The following is a 19,048-nucleotide window of genomic DNA, read 5'->3' on the forward strand; positions in this document are numbered from 1 at the left end:
TCACTATCTCTGCACCCCTCACCCTATCCCCAGTCCCATTCCTTCCTACTTACTGTGCTCCAGCCACCATCGGGGGCAGAGATTCTCTGCCTTACCAGAGATCAAACAAACTGGGAAAAGTCCAGGTAGGCTGTTATTCTGTCAGTCTCCATACCCTATTGGCCTCATCTCACCCTATTCCCAATACCCCCACCATCCAACTCATCATATCCTTACCCTCTACTGGGACAGAATCTCCATAGTCTATCAAAGCCCACACAGACTGGAAAAATCCCAGATAGGCTGACTATCTGCCAAACTACCCCATTATCTCTCTACTTTGATGTTCCCCCATCATATCTCACAGACCTCATAATTGCCTTTCTCCAGCCTCCAACTGGGTTTGAGACTCCCTACCTTACCAGGGAATAAGGAGACTAGGAGAAAAACAGGTAGCCTTTCTGGCCACCAGACTCCTCCACTCTCTCACTATCTCTGCATCCACCCATCCTACACCAGTCTTAAATCCTCCTAGTTGTCTTTCTCCAGCTTCTAACTGGGGGAAGAGACTCCCTATTTCACCAGAGACCATACAGAATAGGAAGAGCCAAGTCTTCACAACCGAGAAGACCAGAGAGGAAACAGAAAGGAACAGAACACCTATCCAACAAATACAAACTCAAAAATTGGTACCTAGACCTTTAATTACTGCAATCCCATGTATCTAGAGGCCAGCTTAAGAACACAAGAAATAATAGCCAAGGCAGTATGTCACCACCAGAACTGAGCTATTCTACCACAAGTAAGTCCTAAATAATCGAAGCACAATAGTAGTGCACTCGCACGAGAGCATGCTTGCACACACACACACACACACACACTCACACACACACACACACACTCACAAACACACACTCACAAACACACTTACGACCTTAAAACCAACCTCATGAAGTTGATTGAGGTCCTTAAGGAAGAAGATAATAAATCCCTTAAGGAAACTCAGGAAACCACACACAAACAATAGGAGAAAATGTGTAAAATTATTAAAGAATGTCATGACAAAAGAAACAGTTGAAGGAAGCAAATGGTATTGTCCAAGTCTCTAAATGGAAATAGAAGCATTAAGTAAAACACAAACTGAGGAAAACCTGAAAATAAAAAATCTAAGCACATGAACAGGAACCACAGATAGAAATACCACCAAAATATACAATAGATGAAAGATAGAATCTCAGGTGTTGGAGATATGATTGAAAAACAATAGATACATCAGAAAAGAATATGTGAGATATATAAAAGAAATTTGACGCAAAACACCCAGGAAATTTGGGACACTATGAGAAAAACAAACCTAAGAATAATAGAAATAGAAGAAGAGTACAAGCTCAAAGGCACAGAAAATATTTTCTTTTTTTTCCTTCTTTTTTTTAAATCTATTTATTTATTAAAGATTTCTGTCTCTTCCCTGCCACCGCCTCCCATTTCCCTCCCCCTCCCTCATCAGCCCAAAGAGCAATCAGGGTTCCCTGCCCTGTGGGAAGACCAAGGACCACCCACCTCCATCCAGGTCTTGTAAGGTGAGCATCCAAACTGCCTAGGCTCCCACAGCCAGTATGTGCAGTAGGATCAAAAACCCATTGCCGTTGTTCTTGAGTTCTTGGTAGTCCTCATTGTCTGCTATGTTCAGCGAGTCCGGTTTTATCCCAGGCTTTTTCAGACCCAGGCCAGCTGGCCTTGGTGAGTTCCCAATAGAACATCCCCATTGTCTCAGTGTGTGGGTGCACCCCTCGCGATTTTTTAACAAAATCATAGAAGAAAATTGTCCTAACAGAAAGAAGTTTCCTACAAATGTATAAGAAGCTTAAAGAATACCAAATAGATGAGACCAGAGAAGGAAGTCCTCTCACCACATAATAATCAAATTTCACTCTAAACACTCAGAACAAAGTAAGAATATTAAAACTGCAAAAGGAGTAAATAAGCAATTTATAAAAGCTGACCTGTTAGAATTACACTTGACTTCTCAATGGAGACTTTAAAAGCCATAAGGGCTTGGACAGATGTGCTGCAGACTCTAAGAGACCACAAAGGCCAGGCCAGATTACTGTACCCAGAAAAACTGTCAATCACAATACATGTAGAAAATAAAATATTCCATAATAAAGTCAAATTATAAAGTGTCTACCTTCAAATCTAGTCCTACAGAGAGTGCTAGAAGGAAAACTACAATCCAAGGAGGTTAACTACAGCAACAAAACTACAGGAAACAATATCACATCAGCAAAAACAAAAAACAAAGTGACCCCATGCACACGCAAAATAACCACCAAAAACAACAAAATAAAAGGAATAAAGAAATCACTGGTCACTGATATCTCAATATCAATAGACTCAATTCTACAACCAAAAGTCACAGGCTAACAAAATAGATGTGAAAACAGGATCCATCCTTCTGCTTCATACAAGAAACAAACCTCAGAATCAAAGATAGACATAACCTTAGAGTTAAGTATTAGAAAAATATTTTCCAAACCATGGATGGGCACAGGAGGTTTGCAGCTGTGGGAAGGATGGAGGAATTAGTACTGGGAGAGACCATTGAAATTGGGGTACACTTTGGAGAAAAGTTAGAAACCTAGTGCAATGGAAACTCCAAGTAATCTATGAGGGTAACCCAAGCAGAGACTCCTAGTAATAGAGAAAACAGGGACTGAACTGGTCCTCTCTTATAACCAGGCAAGACTTATACTGGATGGATTAGGACACCGACCCCACCACAAAACCTTAAACCTACAACCTGTCTTGCTAGCAAGTCGTTATGGGGTAAAAGTGACAAAGAAATTGTGGGAGTGGCCAACCAATTACTGATCCAACTTGAGAGCCATGCCAAGTGAGAGCACTCATCCTTGATATTCCCTGGTGCTGAGGAAGCAGAATTTGGATGGCCCAGAAGCTTAGGATAGACCCAATCATGCCCAGAAAAAAAGTAAATCAATTAAATGATTTCTAACTATATTCTGTTGTATTTGTAGATTGGAGTCCAGCATAATGTTTTTCAGGAAGGCTTCACCCATCCACTGATGCAAACAGATGCATAGACCCACAACCAAATATTAGGTGGAACTAAGTGAAACCTGAACAAGTAGTGGAGGAAGAATTATAGGAATCAAAGGGGTCAAGGACTCCACAAGGAAAGCCACAGAGTCAACATCCTGGACTCATAAGGGCTGCCTGAAACTGTGCCAATAATCAGAGAGCCTGCTAACCTAGCTCCTATGCATATTTGTGATAGTTGTGTAGCTTAGTGTTTTTGTGGGACTCCTAACTAAGGGAGCAGGGGCTTTCTTTGACTCTTTTGCCTGCTTTTGTGACCCTTTTCCTCCTACTGGGTTTCCTCATCCAGACTTAATATGAGGGGAAGCGCCTAGTCTCACTGCAACTTGATATAATATATTTATTTGATAATCCTGGAAGTCCTGCCCTTTTCTTTTTTTTCTTTTTTTTAATTTATTTATTTATTAAGGATTTCTGCCTCCTCCCTGCAACCGCTTCCCATTTCCCTCCCCCTCCCCCGATCAAGTCCCCCTCCCTCAACTGCTCGAAGAGCAGTCAGGGTTCCCTGACCTGTGGGAAGCCCAAGGACCGCCCACCTCTATCCAGGTCTCTTAAGGTGAGCATCCAAACTGCCTAGGCTCCCCCAAAGCCAGTACGTGCAGAAGGATCAAAAACCCACTGCGATTGTTCTTAAGGAGACAGAGACAGAGACCCACATTGGAGCACCGGACAGAAATCTCAAGGTCCAAATCAGGAGCAGAAGGAGACGGAGCACGAGCAAGGAACTCGGGACCACGAGGGGTGCACCCACACACTGAGACAATGGAGATGTTCTATCGGGAACTCACCAAGGCCAGCTGGCCTGGGTCTGAAAAAGCATGGGATAAATCCGGACTAGCTGAACATAGCGGACAATGAGGAATACTGAGAACTCAAGTCCTGCCCTTTTCTAAGAGAAATGGAGGAAGAGTGAATGAGAAGCAGGGGTTGGTAGTATTAACTGGAAGGAGAGGAAGGAGGAAAAATGCTCTTGGAATGTAATATATGAGAGAATAAATTAATTTAAAAGAAATTAAAAATAGTTTGTGGATAATATGATCTTTTTTATATGCTCAGTAACTTATATATTGTTGAGGCCCAATATTATTTCAGTAGGGTGAGTGGTATTTGTGACTTAACATTCATTTGCACATATCCCTAGATCTATGTAGCATTTTTACTTCCTTGGATAATGACAATTTGCTTAAATTTTCTAAGGTCTTCTTTATCAGATCTTAACATGTATTTTTATTTATTGAAATCTTAAATTTTAATCCATTTAGAATAACTTTCAATTTTGCTCAGGAATATAACATTTAAGATAACAAATTTATTGCTACAGACAGAATTTATTTCTGTAGTCATTGATAAACAAACAGAGAGACATACACACCTAGTGTAAGAATAAATGATGTGTCTTAGTATTTAATAAAAAAGAGGTTTATTTAGGTCACAGTTTTAGAAGTCCAAAATCATTGCAGTGGCATGAACTTTGGTGTGGGGAGGTTCATATTAGACAGCATCACATAAAAGAATCACAGATGAAGAGAGATGGTTCATGGTGAGAGATGACACAAAGCAAGGAGAAGATAGGCTTGGTCTTCTGTACCTTTCTTCTCCCTCAAGAACTTAAGCCAGAGCTGGGGATGTAGTTTAGTCAATAGAGTTCTTGTTTAGCATGTACGTAGCACTAGGTTTGTTCTACACTGTTGTATCAAACAGGACATAATGAGAGACATTGTAATTCCAGTATTGTGGAGGTGAAGGATGGAGGAGGATCAGAAATTGAAGGTCATCACCATGTACATATTGATACCAAGATCAATCTGAGCTACTCAAGAGACTCTACCTCAGAAACAAACCAATCAAACCAACCAACCAAACAGAAAAGAATACATCCGCTTTTGTGAGCCCTATTGCAAGCTGCTGAGTCCAGCACAAACCCCTTCACAAGGTCAGCTCTGACTGTTACTCTCATCTAGTAGGTACCACCTCTCAATGTTCCCATCATCTTTTGAAACTGTCAAACATGTTTTCACCAGAAGAACCTTTGGCAGATACACAAATATACACACACATCTTACAGCAATATATGCATATTACATATATTACATGTAATAATATTAAATATATTATCAAATTAGTATATTTATAGTTTATATATATGTATATATACAGAAATACATACATACAAATACACACATACACACAGCTTGTAATGAACTTGTCTGAATTGGGGAAAATGTCTCAATATATCCTTGATATAAGAAGTTCTCTTAAACCATGCTGTCCCATTTGCTTCTGGCATTCACGTCTTACCCTACAGGGCCATTAGTAAGGAAATCAAAACTGACATAAAAGGGAAATTAGGATAAAAATACTACAGGAAATACAATTGTTTTTTCCTGTGGAATTAAGTGTCATGGTACTTGTGGAAATAATACTTTAAGTCAGTGCATCAATGGGGACAAGTGAGTAATATAGCAGTGGGAAAAGGTATGTGTTCAAATATAAAGGCAGCAGTTGTTGCTACAGATAATTTAGCACTATTTAGTACCATTTGATTTATTGAGAGTGAAAGGGTAGCAGGCATTTTTTGGACCGCCAGCAACCAAATCAGGACACGGTGACTTATTATTAATTATGAATGCCTGGGCTTAGCTTAAGACTGTTTCTAGCTAGTTTTTCCTTTAACTTAAATGAACCCATTTCTATTAATCTATGTGCTTCCCTGAGGCTTGTTGACCTCATCTACATACCGTCCATCCTGCTTTCCTGCTTCCTCCATGTCTGTATGGATGCTCCCTGGCAGGCTGGAAGGCACCCCTATTCTCACTGTCAGCCATGCCTATCCTTCCACTACTGAGATAAAGGCCATTTAGCTTTTTAATAGGTTAATTAGGTGTCCTAGGTAGGCAAGGTGAAACAGCAACCCATCTTTAATAAACAAATACAGCAAACTTTACATAGTTAAATAATTAATTCTGCAACACGAACAAATGTAATATAGTTTTACATAATTAAATAAATACTCTATTCCACAACATGAAAGCTCTAGACTAGCTACCAGGTAGCAAATTGCAAAAGATTTTGCATATTATGACAAGAAATTTAATCTTTTTTCCCACAGAGGAAAAATGTAATATAACTTGTGTTTTCAAATGTACATTCTCAGTGTGGATGCAGTATTAAGAAGCTCTGCTATAAGTAGCCAAACCAATGAAGAGGTTTAATAAAATATAATGTCTGTAAGAATGAAAGAATCAAAATGATGTTGCTGAATAATATGAAAGATTCTGGACTATTTTGCTTAAGCTATTGGTCATTATGGCAGCTGATCATGGGGCTTATTATTTATTAATTTCTTTTAAAGTGCCAGTGGTCAATTTGGTGAATAGATTTCTCCATAAAAAAGAGAATTCTAGGAGCAAAATTTGAAATAGACAATTTGAGATATCTATGTAACAGTGGAGTGGCAGGTAAACTTTTGATTCTGAAGTTGAATGCAGAAGCCTGACACAGCAGTAATCACTGGCCTAGATTTTAAAGCCTTGCCTTAAATGCTTTCATACACTGAATTGATATTTAAAGTTTTTTTAACATGATAGATTCTCTGTTGTGTGTTCTTATCATAATACAAATGTGAAGAAGATTTGATATTAAATATACTATGAACACTGTTCACCCAGATGATATGATGATCACAAAACTAGACTTTAGTTAATTAAGAAGACCAGCATGACATTTAAATTCCATTCTATTTTCTTAGCTGCTCTAGCTAGCTTTCCTCTGGGGTAAGAAATCAATTAAATATATTTTGTTTTCATTGTTTTATATACCTCCACTCTCAACAATAGTGCTCATTCTGAACTTTTTTTCAATTGCATTTTAATACTCATTTCTGCCTTAAGAATTCATTTATTGTGCAAAGTCTTGTCTGCAATCATCCTCAATAACTCAGCTCTCCCTATTTTATAACAGACTGATTTCTAATCCTGATATTCTCTTTCATTATCAGGTAGTAGGGATTCAATAAGCAAAATGAGGAGTCATCAGGCAATGTGGATGCATTTTCAGTTATACAATGAGTAACTCTGAGGGATTTATTGTGCAACAGGGTGATTATAGTTACTATTACTGTACTCTATACTTAAAACCTATTATGGGAAAACACATTGAGTGTTCTCATGCTCCTTATCAGGCAACAGATTTGCTAATTATTTTTACTGTGCTAAATTTCATATTGTCTACATGTATAAATCATATTGCTAAGCCTGGGTATATACAATTTTCATTTATCAATCATAATTTAATAAAGCTCTTGGAAAGAAGGAAAAACAGTATATCCTCAAGAAACTTACAGTCAAATCAGAGGAAGTATAATATGAGATAGTCTCAAAATTAAAATTACAAAGAAACACATACTGTGAGAAAAACCTCTGAGGAATTCTAGTATGGCAGGTTATAACTTTCTTCTTTGAACATGATATTTGAACTTAGCCTTGAAAATGAGTGAAACACAGTGAAAACTGCAAGGTTAGAAAGTCTCCAGAAGAGGATCATATCAATAACAGATTGTTGTACCAGAGAGTAAGTACTTTTATAAACAAAGAAACAAAAAGATTAAAAAAGTATGTAATTCAACGTGTCAATAAAACAAAGGTCCCATAATTTATTGATTTTAAAAATTATATGGAGAGCAGTGGGGAAGGAATGGTATGTTTTCAATAGTTCTAAAATCAAATGTGGCATTTGAAAATATTTCTCCTATACTGTATAGAACAGTAAGAAGGGATAGTAGGGCATAAGTTTAGATATTAATATAGTGATATTATTTAACACAGTAATCTATATAGCACTAAAAGTGAAATGAATCGAGGCCCAGTGGAACACAATTGTAATCCAAGTGTTGGAGAGGCTAAGGTAAGAGCACTGACAGTTTCAGGCCAGTTCATGTTCCAGGCAGAGGAAGACTCGATAAAAAGGAATGGATGAAATGGGGCACTAGCAATGCACACAAAACAGAAATTCATTTGAAAAACGGAGATTATAGCCATACTCACATAAACACTATGATAACGCCCAAGAAAAGGCTAATAGGCTTGTTCAGAGACTTTTCAGGACGATCCGACAGAAAGACTCAAATATTCCATGATAAGTTTGACCTTAAAGAATATAATTCTTGAATTAAGAACCTTTAGTATCAAAAGAAACTTAAACCATAAATATGGCTCATGGAGAGACTGGCGATCTCATTTTCTGATCCTTTTATCATGTACTTTTACAAATGCCAGTTTTTTTATATAATTCAGTTTTAAAACAAATCATCTTGGAAGCCTGGCACTGCCTCCTTAGTGTAGTAAATGGGAGATAAAATGAAAAGCAGAGGGCTCAGTGGGTACTGCCTAAGTTGTGGTCACTTTAACCATGTTTCCCACTATTATGAAAATGGGATAAATCAATTTTATGAACTGTTTTGTTATACTATATTTTATCAATTTCCACTCAAATCTCCATTATTTTATATTTTTGCTTGTTTTAGGTTTATTTATTCCTTTTCCTCAGTGTCTTGAGACAAAAAGTATGAGCTGATAACTTTTTTAAAGATGTGTGTGTGTGTGTGTGTGTGTGTGTGTGTGTGTGTATGTATGAGCATATGTATAAGGGTTCTTGAAGAGCCCAGAAGTGATGACATCCCTTGAAGCTGCAGATTGTTGTCATTTCCGAATGTGGCTTGTAGGAATCAAACTGGGTCCTTCACAAGAACAACAAGGGCTTGTAAATACTGCACCAACTCTCCAGCCCCCTTTCCTTGGTTTTTAAACAGGCACTCATAGTTTAAAAATTTTCCCTAAGCATTAATTTAGTAATGTCGTATAGATATTCATATATTTTTTCTTCATTTGCATTTTTTATGTTCAACATGTTTTCTCGGTAGTTGTGAACTTTCAATGCTCTTGCCTCAGCAGTCCAAGTGGCTGGGATTGTAGACCTTCATCACCAGTTTTGCTGTTTCCATATATATTCTAATTTCCCTTTTTAGTTTCTTCTTTTGCACATTATTATACTATTCAATTTCCACAGATTTTATTTTCATGTATTTCTTTCCTATTGATTTCTAACTTCATTTCATTGTGGTTAAAGTGTACACTTGATTCTATACTATTCTTTTCTTTTTCTTCTTGCTAGTGCATGATCTAACATGGTGAATATTCTACATTCACCTGAGAAGAATGTCTCTTCTGCTACTTTTGGGTGGATTGTAGTGTGGATGTATTTCTAGGACTATTTGCTTCTTAGTGTTGTTCAAGTCTTTAATCTTACTGTTAACTTTTCTCTTGTATCCTAACCGCTACTGAAAGTAGTTATTGAAATCTCCAATTAGTATTTTGAAGTGTTTATTGTATCTCTGTGACTTTTTGCTTCATGTATTTTTTGTGTTCTTAGATGATTACATGTTTGTGATTGTAATAAATTCCTATTACAATCAACCCTTTCATCATTAGAAAGTATTCTTTATCTTGCATTTTTTAAAGTGCATATTGTTTGATACTTATATTTGCCACTCTAGTTTTCGTTTCTTTTCTTTTTTTCATTTATTTATTTATTTATCAAAGATTTTTGTCTCTTCCCCGCCACCGCCTCCCATACCCCTCCCTCTCCCGCAATCAACTCCCCCTCTCTCATCAGCCTGAAGAGCAGACTGGGTTCCCTGCCCTGTGGGAAGTCCAAGGACCTCGCACCTCCTTCCAGGTCTAGTAAGGTGAACATCCAAACAGCCTAGGCTCCCACAAAGCCAGTATGTGCAGTAGAATCAAAATCCAGTGCCATTGTTCTTGACTTCTCAGCAGTCCTCATTGTCCCCTATGTTCAGAGAGTCCGGTTTTATCCCATGCTCTTTCAGACCCAGTCCAGCTGGTCTTGGTGAGTTCCCGAAAGAACATCCCCATTGTCTCAGTGTGTGGCAGTCCTGAGTTCCTTGCTCGTGCTCTCTCTCCTTCTGTTCCTGATTTGGACCTTCTGGTTGTAGACCGGTGCTCCAATGTGGGACTCTGTCTCTCTCTCCTTTCATCACCTGACCACTCTGGAAAGCAGTGTGGCGATTTCTCAGGAAATTCGCGATCATCCTACCCCTGGACCCAGCAATACCACTCTTGGGAATATACCCAAGACATGCCCTATCATAAAACAAAAGTGTATGCTCAACTATGTTCCTTTCAGCATTGTTTGTAATAGCCAGAACCTGGAAACAACCTAGATGCCCTTCAATGGAAGAATGGATGAAGAAAGTATGGAATATATACATATTAGAGTACTATTCAGCAGTAAAATCAATGACTTCTTGAATTTTGCATGCAAATGGATGGAAATAGAAAACACTATCCTGAGTGAGGATGCCAGACCCTAAAAGAGGAACATGGGATGTACTCGCTCATATTTGATTTCTAGTCATAAATAAAGTACATTGAGCCTATAATTCGTGATCCTAGAGAAGCTAAATAAGAAGGTGAATCCAAAGACAAACATATAGCCACTCTAGTTTTCTAAGGGTTGCAATTTATATTTTATATCTTTCCTCATTTTTTAACTTTCAGTCTATCTGTTTATTTTTGAGATAGGGTTTAATATATTAATTTATCATGTTTGCATGCTCAGGGTGAGTGGAAATGATATCATTGTCATGTTCAGAAGTGGACCAAATCTGGAGGCAATGTAAAAAAGGAGATTGAAAAGAAACCTATCCTTCCTAAGTGATGATCGGCTGGAGATGACACCATTTTCTTTTATTCCCTCTGGGCTGCAGGGACCTTAGGTTTAGAACTTCTCCAAACTCTTGCACTCAGGATAGAAGAGTAGGGGCCAAGTGATTTAGGCATAGAAAGAGTCAGAGGAAGGAGGACATATTTATCAAGAAAGATGAGCAGGGCATGCAGGCTTTAATGCCAGCACTGGGGAGGCAGAGGCCTGGGATCTGTGTGTGCTTAAGGACAAACTTATAAAATAGTATTGGAAAACTTCCTCCATGACCCTTCCCCACATCCCCTCATGCCCTCACTATGGTATCAGAGTGGTGGGCCAGTCATTTGGCTACAGAACACAGTATAATTTACATAGGACAACTGATTGCCTCAAGGGCATAAGCCCGCCCCCAAGATGATGTTTATGTACAGATAGTTTCCAGAGAAACTTCACTTTGTGCTGGAGGTTGGACAAGCAGAGTGCTGCTCCTCTATAATCCTTAAGAAAGAGCTAAATTTGGTAAACAATCGGGAGATTTGATCCTGGTTGTAGAACTAATTCAGACAACAGACTTCTGGGATGTGTTCCCAGTCCATTTTCCCATATATTACTAGATAATCTGGGAATTTATTAGTATTATTTAAATGAGTTCCAGAAAGAAAGGACCTCATGTTTGTGACCAACATTTTGGGGAAGGAGATGACTTTGTGAAGCAGACACCATGCTCCAGGCAGGTCAGAAAGGTGAGAAATTGGTCCTCAGAACAAAAATCAAATAAGCTGAGGAATCTTCAACCAGCTCTTCCAGGAAGACCACAGAATTGTCCTGCCACAAAAAGTCACTCATGGAAAGAGGTTGTTCCTATGAGAAAACCTGTAGAAGAGAGAAAAATCCTTCCCCTGAGAAGTATCATATTATAGATAAAAGACCCACTGCTGAGAAGCACTGCTCTACAGTTAAGAGCACCTTGGCTGAGAAGCTTTTGTTAGCTGAAAAACATCGTGCTACAGAAAACAGTTCCTCTGCCAAGAAACACCCATCTGTTGAAAAAGGTCATACTATAGAGAAATTTTCCTCTGCTGGAAAGGACCCCTCTGATAGACAACTCTGATGGAGGAAGGTCATTGGTTAATTATAATAAAGAAACTGCCTTGGCGCATTTTATTGGTTAGAACATAGGTGGGTGGAGTAAACAGAACAGAATGCTGGGAGGAAGAGGAAGTGAGCTCAGAGACGCCATGCTCCCCTCTCCCTGGTAGACGGGCACAATGAAGCAAGCCGCCAGGTCAGACATGCTGAATCTTTCCCGGTAAGACCGGAACTACACAGTTTATTAGAGATGGGTTGATTGGGATATCAGAATTAGCCAGTAAGGGCTAGAGCTAATGGGCCAAGCAGAATGGGCCAAGCAGTGTTTAAATAAATACAATTTGTGTGTCGTTATTTCGGGCATCAGCTAGCCAGGTGGCCAGGGTGCTGGGGACTCAGCCCCACAGCTCTTATTACAACACACCTCTCTGGAAAAAGGCGTCACTTTTCTGAGAAAAATCATTCATCTGAGAAGCGTCTCTCTGTTGAGCAAGATCTTCCTACAGAGAGAGGTCGCTCTATCAAGAAAAGTTGTCTCATAGAAAAACGTCACTCTACAGAGGAACGTGGTTTGGCTGAGAAATGCCACTATGGTGAGAGAGGCCGCCCTATCATGAGAGGTCAACCTTCAAAGAAAGGACTTTCTACTAAGAAGAGTCTATCTACTGAGAAAGGTTACTTGGATGGGAGAGGTCCCTCTACTGAGAACTCTTCACCCTGAAGAGAAAGACCTCCCAGTTAAGAAATTTATTTCTGCACAGAGAGATCACCAGGTAGAGAGAGGCCACCCCTTGGTGAAGAGAGGACTCTCTACAGAGAAAAATCACCCCATAGGGACAGCTGAAAAATGTCACCTGGCTAGGAAGGGTCATTCACCAGAGAAGACTAGCTCTGCAGTGGGAGGTCGTCTCATCAAAAGCTACCCCATAGAGGAGGGTCAGTTCTCTAAGAATGGCAACTCTGCAAAGAGAGAACCCTCTCCTAGGAATGATCGCCACACAGGGAGACGTCACCTCAGAAAAAGGTACCCTGAAGAAGAGGGTTACTCATTCGAGTTGGGCAACTCGGCTGGGAAAAGAACTTCTGCAGATGAAGATCTCCCTGCAGGGAGAGGTCAATCTATCAAAAGCCACCCTGCCGAAAATCACTCAGTGGAAAGAGGTAACTTGACAGCAAGAGGACCCTCTGTAGGTGAAGATCGTCCTGAAGGGAGCGATCACCTCATCAAAATCCCCTCCTCTGAGAATGGTAACTCAGCAAACAGCGGACCTTCTCCAGGCAAAGATCGCCACACAGGGAGGCGTCACCTCGGAAAAAGGTACCCTGAAGAGGAGGGTTACTCATTCCAGTGGGATAACTCTGAGGAGATAGGACCCTCTGCAGGCGAAGATCTCCCTGCAGGGAGAGGTCAATCCATCAAAAGCCGCCCTGCAGAAGAGGGTCACTTTTCTGAGAAAGGTAACTCTGCAAATAGAGGACTCTCTCTTGGAAAAGAGCACTGCACAAGGAGCTGTCACCTCAGAAAAAGGTACCCTGAAAAAGAGGGTTACTTATTCAACAGGGTTAACTCTGAGGAGAGAGGACACTCTGTAAGTAAAGATCATCCTGCATGGGGCGGTCAGTCCATCAAAAGCTGCCCTAAGAGTCACTCAGTGGAAATGGGTAACTTGACAGCGAGAGGAACCTCTGCAGGTGAAGATCGCCCTGTAGGAAGAGGTCATCTGATCAACATTTCCCTTGCGGAGAAGATTAATTCATCTGAGAAGGATAACTCATCAAACAACGGACCTTCTCCCGGGAAATATCACCACACAGAGAGACATTGCATCAGAAAAAGTTACACTTCAGAGGAGGGTTACTCATTCCAGTGGGGTAACTCTGAGGAGATAGGACCCTCTTCAGGTGAACATCATCCTACAGGGAGAGGTCAGCCTCAGAAGAAAAGCTGCTCTGCATAGGAGGGTCTGTCAGTGGAAAGGGGTAACTATGTGGAGAGAGGACAGTTGGACAGTTGAACCAACAGGAAGATGTAGGCCTCCAAAGAAAAGCCGACATGCAGAGAATCATCTATCTGCCGAGGAAAGTTGCCCTTCCCCCCCAAAAAAAAGCCTCCTGCAGAGAAATGTCTATCTTCCAGGAGATTCTGCTTTGCAGAGAAAGTGCACTCTGGGGAGACGGTACACTTTGTTAAGAAAAGATACCCTGCAAAGAGACAGCTCTCTGCTGAGAAAGGCCAGATTGAAAATAAAGGCAGCTGTTTTGAGAAAGTTTATTCTGAGGAGAGAGGTCACTCTTCCCAAAGCAGTTGAGAAAAGTAACAGAGTAGAGAACCGGTATCCTGTGGCGAAAGATCATCACTATTCTTCAGGATCTGCGCCTAACATGCCAGTGCCAAAGAACATACAGGATACACCAGAAAACAGAGTTGGTAGTGGTACCACCAGCACAGTATCACAGATTCCTCACCAGAATGTGCATGGGACTGTCAACACTGGTCAGTCTATGCAGGCACGGAAGATGAGATTGATATTTGAATTGAAGTTGCCTTAAGAGCTTAAGTCATGTCTTGTTGAGGACTGGGAACTGATAAACAAGCATAAGCAGTTATTCCAACTCCATGCTGAGAAGAATGTAGATACTATTCTCGTGGAATATGTCACTTTTGTGAAATCACAGGGAAAGGCTGATAACAGTGAATATTCTGTTGATGAGCTTGTATATGGAATAAGAGAGTATTTCAACAAGATGCTGGGCACCCAGCTGCTCTATCAGTTTGAAAAACCCCAGTCTGCCGAAATCCACCTGCTTATCCTCATATTCCAATGTCTCAGGTTTATGGGTCTCCACACCTCCTACGATTATTTGTTCAAATTGGGAGAGTATTGTCCCATTTCCTCAGTAGGCACAGTGTTATGCGAGTGTCTAGATACATGCACTACTTCATTAAATACCTAGCTGAGAATTTCACTTCTCTGTTTAGTGCGAGCAATTACAAAGTGGCTTCTGCTAAGTATTGTTGCAAAGCCCTGTGACCACTCCCTGTTATGACCTGGATCTGTAAACATTTCCGTGTTTGCTGTTTTCATTGTAATTGTTCTTGAAAATTGTCAAAGTCTAACAGGGCTTAATATTACAGTTTACTTATTATTGTGAACAGAAATAAAATATTAAATGCTTTATCACTATTTCAGCAACAAATAAATGTTAACTAAAACACAAAATCTTGTTCCTATGTCCATTCAGTTATATGGTATTATTGTTCCCATATTTTGTGAATCCTCAGTCTGTCTACTTTTACCTCCCTTTCCTAAATTCCCTAGTTGTCCTGCACTTCTAGAACATCTGTTAGGGCTGCTCTCACCTAGTTTAGTCTCTGGTATTCAGCAAGTATAACCAGGAAGCAGAAGGAAGCAAATCTTTGTTCTCAGTCAACTTTCTTCTATTTATCCAGTCCAAGTCTTCCTTGATTTAAAAGACATTGTTTAGTTGCAGTATACTGTTGTTTGGTGAATCAATTCCTGACCTCACTATTGTAGTGACATGGACAGAGGACGAGAAATAGGAAGTGACAAACTTCATTCTGGCGTTTCCTCAAATTCAATTTCTTTAATGGCAGTAAAATCATAATTTTCGTTCTTTGGGGGCATTTTAAAGATCAAAATAGGCAATAATAGGTATGAACAAAGAACTTAGCATTTATGATCATGCAGATGTTAATGTTTATTTCCCTCTTGAGTTTCACTAACTATAATCATAACATCTTTTAATTAATATTAATGTATAGTATATACAATCTTATTCATTTAGTGATTCTGCTATCTTTACTTTATTTCTTGAGTATGTCTACAATAAGATGGCTTACTAAAGACCTCATCTTCTCTGTCCAGGTAGGTTTATTCGTTCATTTTGCTCAATCTCCTTATACTCATTATCTTTATCATAGTATCTTTTACTGGAACAACCCAGTTTTCACAAGATAAGGAAAATAAATTTGAACCTAGGTGCCTGTTTCACTAGAACTCAAGCTAGTAGAGATGAACAATAGCCTAGCACATTACATCCTTTCTGAACACAGAAATGAAATCCTAAGAAGTAATGATGGGAAGAATGACAATGGGGAGGGGAGCTAAATGGCTGAAGCTACAGATAAAAGGCAAAGGCTATGGCAGGTACATACAAACCATAGAACTCAAGGACTGACTTTCTAGAATGTATGACAAATATTACATTTCTGATCTGTATTCAGATTGGATGAGGTGGATGAGGTTACAGCCAATATTCATTTTTATTTTATAGGGCTGTATTATACAGTGGGATTCACTTATTCACCACAACTACTTAACGAGGTGATTCCTAGAGTATCACGTCTCAACGTAAACACATAAGACCAGCAAAACAAAAACAAAATGGGCTGTGTACTTCATTAAGACTAGATTATAGTGTTGTTTAAATACATAGCACTAGTTTTTGAAATTATCATGAAATTATCAAGAAATTATCATGGCCTCTTAAATTCTAGAGGAGAAAAAATACACAAAAACCATATAAGTCTTTTTACTGAAACTAACTTCCATCCCTGGAGTTAATTATAATCTTTAAGAACCTAAATCCATCCATATAGCTTATTTTTAAGATTTTTTTTTTGCTGAAAGAGAAAGGATGGGTGGATGAGGGAGTACTCCTGTCGAACTTTGAAAAATTCATTCATATAAGCATGGACAATATAGCAGTCTATACATATAGGCTAGGTTCACAGATTATGAGGCCAAGACCCAGTATATTTAACATAAAGGTCAAAGAAAAGAATTTAATGATTTTGGAGCCTTGTGAGTGGAGTTATTAGTATTTAAGTTTCTTGGGGGTAAACATTTAGTTTAGGCTTTAGATCCAACCAATATAAAACAAAGTAAAGTAATGGTGGCATGTATCTCTTAAGAAAGCTATAAAATTGGACAGGACAATACACAAAGAATATTTAGCCAATGTCTGCTATAGAGCAAGACACTAATGCACACTAATGCACACTAGCTCTCAGATAAATATTGGGTACATTTGGGTCAATGGAAAAACCAGAGGGATAATTGACATAAAAGTGGGTTTTATTTTTTAAAACAGTGTGATCTGCCTATGTAATATTAGAATCAAATGAAACAGTGGGACTGTAGAGACCTTCTAACAGAGCTAAACATGGAGTGATGGTGTTGTTTTGCCCGATTTACATAAGACCTTAGTTGGTAACGCACAGTTCCTCCAACATGCTCAATATGAAGCATTTACTCATCCAGATAATAGACATAAATCCATGCATTTAAATGTTCCTCCGAGTCAGAGATCAAGATAGAAATCCTTAGAATCACAGAGATTTGTGTCTATAAACTTGCTTATTATATTCACATTCAAGGAGCTTAGAAGGGGTACTGTCAGCTTTCAAACCAGAATCTTTTCATTACTTCTCCTGGCTGGGGTTGTAGAGCATGCTGTGAGTGACCTCCGGAGATTCCTCAAGCTGTATGCAGATAGCAAATTGAATCTGAATGCTTTATTAGACACGTTTGTCTTTCAGCTAGTGGGAGTGAATGTCAACCCTACCGGAAAACATAAAATTTCTTGTGGAACTAGGTCCTGACCTTGAAAAAAAAACCTTCAAATCAAAGTGTACAATTCAATTCTGAGTCATGTCCTTATTTGTTAAACATAGAGTACGAGTTTAAACGTGGATGGCACACTTTATCTTAAACAAATAAGACTGAGCATGAAAAATAAAGGAACTTCTCTTTTGATCATGCTGGACATAGTAAACATGATGTTTATTATCAAAACCATAACATTAAAGCACCTTGGTTAAGGAAATAACTTTTCTTACCCACTTTGGTATAAGATAGAAAATCACCTTCTCCACTTTTAATCCACAGTAAAAATCACAGATTTTTTAGTTATACCTTTTACATAAATTTCTATAATAATAAAGAATAATTATGGAAATAAAGCTGAAGTTAAGAATCAAATTACTTTTTTAAACTTTCAATATTTCACTCTACATATGTACTACTTGGGTCCTCCTCCCTTTTTTGTGACAGGTCCTCGAATTCACTCAGTAGACCAGACTGACCTCAGACTCACAGAGATCTGCCTGCCAAGTGCTGGGATTGAAGGCGTGTGCACTGCCTGGGGTCCTCCCTTTTTAATGTTGGGAATCATTGAGATTTTGAGGGCATGATCAATTATTGTTGAAGCAGGACCTGAGGTGTCATTAGTTTTGCTCTTTTTTTCTATTGCAGGTAGGTCTGTACTATAATTTGGGTACTGGTATACTTAAAGCTATAACAATATTACCTAACATATTATGATATTTATGCTGAGTACACAATGAACTCATTTGGGACTGGCAGGTTGTTAGAGATAAGATAAATATTTCCTTGCAAATAATAAAATTTAGAGGTCAATATTGTTTTAGAAGAAGATGACAAGTAAAAAGGATCTCAAAATAGATATCAAGACACAGTCGTGAAAATGAGTTATGGCTTGAAATGATTAGACGTGGCCTGGTGATTTGCATCCAAATTACAGAACATCCCTTTTGATGAGTACTGTAGTAAGAACTTTTCCTAAGGCTGCCTTTGAAAGAACACAGAGAGCCAGGACAAAGGAGTCAATGACATAGACAGCTCCTAGAGTTTTTCCAAAGATGGTGATCAAATGTCATTTCCCCAAATATCATTTAGATTCTATTTTTTTCCCTTATACCAAAATTTAATGTATTAAATTCACAGAATAATTATAGTAAATAATATTGTATTTAATTTGAAAGTTTTTTAAATTTATATTTTCACTTATTATTTTTAACCTGAGTATCTCAAAGAAAAATTTTCTGTCTGACAATTTTATGCTACAGTATTCTTTGCCATGTTAACAAAAAAAATAATTCAATTGAATTTCAACTTTATGAGTCAAAACAAAACAATGGAATAGTTTATTTTATTCAGTGTGGTAAAACTAACCCCCACACATATCTGAGAATCTGTTTTCTTCATTTGATTGAAAATGGATTTTCTTTCTCACATAATACATATTCTGATTATGGTTTTCCCTTACTCTACTCCTCCGAGCTCCTCCATTTTTTTGTTTGGTCTCTCATTAGAGAACA

General features: G+C 38.7%; 1 protein-coding gene and 1 pseudogene across 2 annotated transcripts in view; one reads left to right on the forward strand and one right to left on the reverse strand.

Annotated features, from left to right (window-relative positions):
- Dmd (dystrophin) overlaps nt 1-19,048 on the reverse strand; it is a 1,759,261-nt gene that overhangs the window by 666,968 nt on the left and 1,073,245 nt on the right. The window lies entirely within an intron of this gene.
- On the forward strand, nt 13,891-14,936 carry LOC121441582 (annotated as a pseudogene).

Source organism: Microtus oregoni, unplaced genomic scaffold (genome assembly GCF_018167655.1).
Source record: "Microtus oregoni isolate MIOR12 unplaced genomic scaffold, Mior012 000079F_ref0000094, whole genome shotgun sequence".
Taxonomy (NCBI): Eukaryota; Metazoa; Chordata; class Mammalia; order Rodentia; family Cricetidae; genus Microtus; species Microtus oregoni.